We start from the raw sequence: 7326 nt of genomic DNA on the forward strand, positions 1-7326 counted from the left end.
GGCTGTTCTTTCGCGAACCACCAGCACTCACTGCGCACCTGCAGAGTGAGTGAGAGTGAGTGAGATCAGGGAGCTGATCCTGGTCCACAAGGACACCCCTCCTCCCCAACGGGAGGCAAAGGGGCCACGCACCAGGGGAAGGGAAAGGTGGGAAGGAAAGGCCGGAAAAGGAAAAGCTGGGAGAGAAAAGCTGGGAAGGAAAGGCTGGAAAAGGAAAAGCTGGGAAGGAAAGGCTGGGAAATGAAAACTGGGAAAGGAACAGCTGGGAAAGGAAAGCTTAGGAGGAAAAGCTGGGAAGGAGAAGATGGGACGGAAAAGTGAGAAGCGAAAGGTGGGACGGAAAGGTGGGAAGGAAAAGCCCAGCTGGTCCACCCCGCGTCGCATCCTCCCGACCCGCCGCCCTCCCGGTCGCGCTGGCGGCGCTGGATGCAGAGCCCCGAGCGGCCCCGGCTCACCTCCGGCCGCTGCCCGCTCCCCGCCGGTGCCGCCGCATAGCGATCGTGCAGCTGCCCCGCTCCTCCCCGCCCCGCCCCGGGGCCGCCCCGCCGCCCGCCCCGCCCGGGGACCGGCCCGCTGCCGGCTGCGGGGAGCCGGGGAGAGCGGGGGAGCCCGGGGACTTCATCTACGCGCTTATGTTGTTTGGAATTCGGACAGAATGTCCCTCTGAGATCGTGTTTTCTTTCGAAGGAGCCTTTTTCCAGACGCTGTTCGTTCTTTGAAGATGATAACGTCTTGTGCGAATTATCATCTGTGCTGGATGGATGTCTCTTCTGTGATTGCCTCTGTTCGCAGCCTTTCCCAGTCCCAAATGCACGGTCAGAGAGCTGGAGCCGGCTCCAAATTAGCAAGAGTTTGGACTGTTGTGAAGTTCATAAGAACATTAAAATGAGTCCTTGGAAAATAATAGAATATGCATAAGATTTCTGGAAAAATTTATTCATATGCGTGTAAGTGGGAAATGTATTCTGCCTCCAGCTCTTGTCTCGCTGCACACGATTGATGGAGATCGCTCCCTCGTGTTCCCCAGGACTGATGAAGGATGCTCACTTTCTCAAACTCAAAATGAGTCTCAGAGAGTTGATTTGCCAGCATTTTCAGCATCAAACCCACTTCCTTTAGTCACCATGCCTGGGTTTAGTTCCCCTTTAGGCTGTGATCTCAGGGCATCCAGGTAGACTTCAGCTCTGTGTTGACACCACTCAGGCTGCCCTCAGGGATCATGGCAAACCCTGACCCGGCTGATCTTGGAAAGCATGAGAGCCTTATGGCCTGCTCAGTGTGCCAGCTTTGTCGTGGTATAAGACCAGTGCCCTTTTGGCAGCTCAGTAGGAGAGGCAACGATTCATTTCTTCAGATAATCAGATTCTACCTGTGCACCACAATGCATCCAGGACATGCCGAATGTAACCGTACTTGGCCTGGGGACCTGTGTAACACAAGTCCTTGGAAAATCCAGCACCTCATTCATGAAATGTCTGTAGGAACTCTCATTTCTGTCTAGTATTTACCAGAACAGACATACAAGTGTCTGATGCCATCATTCCCGTATTCCATCACCTGAAGTTGCTCAACCTCCCTATTTAGAGAGTTGTTTGCTCCAAAAGCTTTGCTTGCTTTCCATCATGTAAGTGTTTACTTTTTATCTGTTTGGCCAGCTGTCCCACTGTGCAAAAGTACCACTTCTTTGGTTCAAACCATAGTTTCTTCCTCCAGGGTTTGGGTAGTGACTCTGTATATAGTTCACATTCTTTAATCTGATGGTGAAATTAAACATGTTCAAACACAGAAATGCAGACTTTTCCAAACAGGGAGAAGTTTCTCTGGAATTGTTTCCTTGTCCATAGCTTTCAATTCAGTGTCTTTTCCTCCTTGAATTTGCCATCACCTCCCTCTTTTTGGTTCCCATAAACTTTCTTTTAGTCATTACTCAAAGGCATAACTGTAGGGTACTCAGAGTGATCGCTTATCCCATCTTTTATTCAAGATGCATTAACTTTATTTACATTCCAGTTGAAGTAAACATACATTTTAATATTAATTATAAAATGTAATGTAAGCAGAAGCTTTATCTTGGGGTTTAAAGCATTTCCAAACCAATGTGGAAGGACTGTCAGTTTTGCTAAGGGTTTGCTAAAATATGGGAAATCATGTTTTAACTTACTAGATGTTAGAGGAGAGCCTCTATTCCAGACTTAGAGAACCATTACTCTTTCCCAAGTGGGAAGGTTGGAATTTTGGGGGTAGAAGGGCTACGTTGCTTCCCTCTCGGTTTCCTTAATGCTAATTAGAGGAAAAGGGATTCTCATACCAGCCTTCTTTAGTGCTAACAGTATCACAATGAAGAGCTGGCTTGAATGACGGAGTTCTCAGAGAGGAAACGTGAAATGTTTACCAGTTTATCTGATGATATAAAGAAGAAGAAGACTCTTTATGAGCTGGATGGGTATGCTTCTATTCCTGCTGCTAGCAATGACCAGGAAAGCTCTCCACCATGTTGCAAGAGAATAGAGAACATGCCAGAAACCCAGCAGTCTCAAGGAAGAGTAATGCTTGTATATTGGATGTATATAATAATTCATGAGATAAAATGGTCATTTGCTACACACCACTATGTCCATAATTCTGATATCCTGTATCTGTCATGACCACACTTTTAAAGTAAAAACCTAAAGTACTCTCTGACACTTCTCATTGTAGAGAAACTAATCACTCCAAACCAAAAGTACACTTCCAAAAGAACACACGCAAGCGTTGGCACTGCCAAATCGTGATTCAGGAGGAAAGTATGCACTTTTCTCAGAGCAGAGTATGTTTCCTAGAGTTTCCTAAGAGTGTTGTGAAGGAATTGGTCATGAAACATCTAGTAAGACTCCAGTTGGAGAGGAGTAGTTTTGTAAATTTCTATTCTCATTTCACTGTAGAGCTGTTTTCTCAACTTCGTTTTACAACCCAACCTGTTACCTCCATTACACAGTAAACTGCGTGAGTATACCTAAGCACTGAGTTCACACATAATTGGGAAAAACCTGTCACTGCCCCAACTGCAGGACTCTGAGGCATGGTTCGGGGCTCAGACTTCTGGGCCAATGCCAGGTTGCTGCTAGCCACACTCCATTGTTCAGAAATCAGTCAGCAGCAAGAAGCCAGACAGAGGTGTGCCTGGAGGAACTGGACAGGATGAACTTTAGAGCAACCCAGTAAGTTGTTCCAGTTAGCCCTGAAAAGAACGGCATCTGGAACATCGATCACTGATCTTGAAAGTGATGACTATGTCATGCTAGTTAATTCAAAGGCAACCTAGTAAATCCACTGATGTTCTCCATGGGGGTATTTGGACTTGTAGTTTAATACAGGTTATTATGGAAAGCAAGCAAGAAACGCAAGTACAGTGCCAGAAAGCCTATTTATACTGAGTTAAATCTTGCTACAGATTGCTCCAAAAGCTCAAAAAGCTATAGATATTTGAAAATACAAACAGTTCCGAAGCTTCTACAATCTGAACACACCTGTTTTGTACAACAGAGCTTGTGCCCACCAAGATCCTCGTTCCAGAAAATCTTAAATCTATAGGCGTTTTGTTTTCTTATTAGCCAAGTCCAAAGTCCAATCAAAACTGAATGTCTATATATCCTTCTAGAGCTTTCCCTTAATGTCTTCTTATACAAAGCACTCTCTTCCTGGAGAGGATAGGATAGCAACAGGAACATAATTACACAGACATCACACTGCACTCATAATAGTGCTTTTAGTGTTGCTCCTTCAAATGCAGGTCAGACCTTTTTTGTATACATGGTAGTGTGTAAAAAAACTTGTTTTCATGTATTGAGGCATGTTCAGTCACACTGTCCAACATTTACACACAAAAGAGAGAGAGAGTTCATGTTTAATCAGGTATAGCCATCTGCACTTAAAGCAAATATACACTAGATAGAGCAACTGATCTCAAATCAACAATTTAAGTAAGTGAAAAACCTGAACACACCAGTTATCTCAAAAGACAGCTTTCTCAACTGAAATCTCATTTAAAATAAAAATAGAAGTTTAATTTTTAAAAAAGCTAGAAGATCTTTCATCAGTTCTACATGTTTCCATGTGCGAATGCCTAAGTGAAGGAAGTCTTTACAGTTACATGACTGCCACTGCAACACTTAACCAGGAATGCATGCTAGGAGCACCTTTCCCCTCCTGCCCACCCAGAATCACTTTGGATTTCATTACAGGATGCCTCTCTTTTATCTTTTCTGTGACTTTTTTCCATGCCTTCTGAAAGCAGTAGTGGTAGGTAGTTGTTGGGGATTTTTCATTTTTGCCTTCAGCACACAGCAGGTCTATAGCCTTCTTATTTTCCAGTGTGACTAAGAAGGTCCAAACCCCTGGGTTTTTGTGTTTATGTGTTTACTACTTAAGTAAATCAGCCATGCTTGCATTGCCGACATTACCTGAATAGTTCTGCTTTGAACTGAAGCAGTTCTCAAGGCAGATACCAGAATGGCTTCAAGGTTATTACTGGTCTTTTTAGAACTTCCTTGAGGTGGAGACAGTACATTCACACTAACAATACTCATTAGAGCCAAAGCAAGTGACAGCTTCACCAGCCAGTAGGTGAGTCATTGAAATAAAAATCAAGTTTCACAACTTGATATCTCTGCCTGACAAACGGCCGCCTCAAGATCTTATTCTGTTTTGCGAGTTAGAGCTCTTGGAGTCAGCAGAAGTGCAACTGAAATGGATGCAATTAATTTGCAGTGAAGTCGGTAAGATGGATGCAGAGGTTTATCACTCATAGATAACAAGCCTGAGTTTAAAATGTCCTCATGTTTGATGACTACAGTCTGGAAAAAGTGTCAGATGACTGCATGTCTGTAATCAGATTATCAATTACCTTGCTAGAATACCACTAAAATTACATGAACAAAAGCAACAAATAAACTGGAGTAACTAAGTGGCCTGAGGAAACTCATGCAAAGATATCCCTCTTTAAATTGCTAGGAGAGAACAAAAATGATGCACGCAATTACAGCAGACTTTCTAATATGAGGACTTAAAAAGAAAGAATGTTTAGGAGCAGTAACTTGCAGTGGATTGAGCTTTGAAAAGTAAACATCTGTCTGAGGAGACGCTAGGATATGTTAGTGATTTTGCTCTAGATTAGAAGGAAGGATTAGTTGCTTTTGAATCACATAGAACTGACTGTACTGTTACTTTCTCCTACCAACTCCAAAAGCTGTGGCCTGGGAATGGCAAGAGACATAGGAAACAAGATACAGAGCTGCTTTTGCCCAAGCTGTGACAATCATTGCAGCATAAAAAGCAAGAAAAATACCAGCGGATGTGTGGAGGAAAACGCTCATTATAAAATAATTAATTCTCTTCAGCAATTGATTTCCCATTACTGGAGCATGAAACCTTTGACTTTGGGGAGTAATTTACAGTCTTTCATAGGGCTAAGCTCTAACTGGCTGGATATGAATCACTGTGCTAAGTGCTGACTCAAATGCTTCCAGAGACCAGGCAGAATACTTTGATTAATATTTTGCCAAGCAGTCCATTTTTTGTCTGCTGTATGTGTGTTTCGGGATCCTTTGCTGGCATTGTCACGGAGTTCTTGCAAATTTCACCTTTTTTTGCTGAAATGTCATAACAAATAAGCAATACAGCCACCATTAGTAGTTTGTAATTAGTTGTCAGGAGCTTTGTGCACAAACTGAACAGGGATCCAATGCTACCCTAATTGCAAGGAAGTCTCAGAAAAGCCCAAGTAATCTGGAGTGGAGAACACAACTGGAATTACAGTATGCTCCCTTACTCGCAAATTTGATACTCTCAGGCTGCCTGGGGAAAATGGCTCATAAGTTATGCTTATTACTACATTTTTATTTCACTATTAACAACACCCATCCCCTGTTCTTTAGTACATATTATAAAGTCCAAAATACAGCTTGTGACGCAAAGATTTTTCTTTGCAACTGCTGTGTACCGACCCTACTGTAAATCAAGGTTGCAAAAAGAGGAGCCAAAGGCAAAGAGGAAGGACTACAGAAAGAGTCCCCATAGAAATGACAAATAGAATCTGGACTTCTGTCATTTAATTTATAGTACATGTGGAGGGAAATGAACAAAACTCGCTTTAAATAGAAGACTGCCATAGCTGTTGCTCAGTGCCAGCATATTAGCTCTAATTAAGATTAAACCACCTTAAAAATGGACAGATTTAAAGCCTAAGAGGCAAACTTTCATTGCCATTCCCATATATAAACAAAAGCTTAACTATGACAGAGCCCTACCTGTGGCACCCCTGTAATTCATTGTAGCACATTTATCAGTACTCACTTATTTTCTCTCTAAGCTTTTTGTCAGCAGCAGCATTCATAGCAAATAACACTACCCAGGTGGTTTTCCTTCTTTTCTGTTCCTTTCACATGTCCTTCAAGCACAATCATTAGACCAGGCTTTGTAAGAATAACCTTGCAATTCTCTGTTTTCGTACCCCAAGGAGACAAACTCAGTAGAACACAATGGCTTCTTCTAAATCCTGTCCTTGTTTTACAGCTCTCAGCAGTAATAAGGTTTCCAGCTTTCTTGCTGCTAAGGTGTCAGCGTCCCCCTGCCACACTCCTGTCCTTAGATTTTCCTTGTTCCCATACATTTGACATATACGTCAAATTCCTCCTTACAACCATCCTATCAGGACAAGTTCTTCAGGACGATCAACTCAGAGGTCTCTCAGGCTTCTGCGGAGCCTGACTTGAGCACTCCAGGGTGGAGTTAATCTCAGCAGATGATCAAACTGTAGTCAGGAAGAGTCCTGGTGAGCAGTCCTCTGACCTCCTCCCATTTGTCTGCTTGAAAACTAGCTCAGCCATAGAAATCTGTTTGCACTGTGCATGTCTATACTGGATTCAGTCCTCAGACCTGTCTGAACAGCCTATAGCCTACAACACCTATTTTTTAATACATTTTAAATTAATTATTTATTTAATTATCATTCCTGTTATTAGTTAGCGTTACAGAAGAGAAAGAAGACAATTTCTCTCCTGGGTTGCATTACATTTTGAACTAATAATTTCTTAGCACTTCCAAAAGTACCTGCAGAAGTTTTTTTTGTGTTCTCCACTGAAACTTTCCACTGCCTGAGGACCTGGCGTTCTCCTCAGTCAAAAGAAAGCAAACAGTAATGTGGAATACAGAAGTAGTTTGTGAGCTGGTTTTCTGTCATTTGAACTCTTAAAAATGAGTTGGCAAATGCTGTCAGTGGTGTTAAGCAATTGCAGCTCCCAGTAGCATTATGCTTTCTCCCTAGGAGACATTCATCTGTGTGTTTTTATT

This window comes from Cuculus canorus, chromosome 1 (genome assembly GCF_017976375.1).
Source record: "Cuculus canorus isolate bCucCan1 chromosome 1, bCucCan1.pri, whole genome shotgun sequence".
In the NCBI taxonomy this organism is placed as follows: Eukaryota; Metazoa; Chordata; class Aves; order Cuculiformes; family Cuculidae; genus Cuculus; species Cuculus canorus.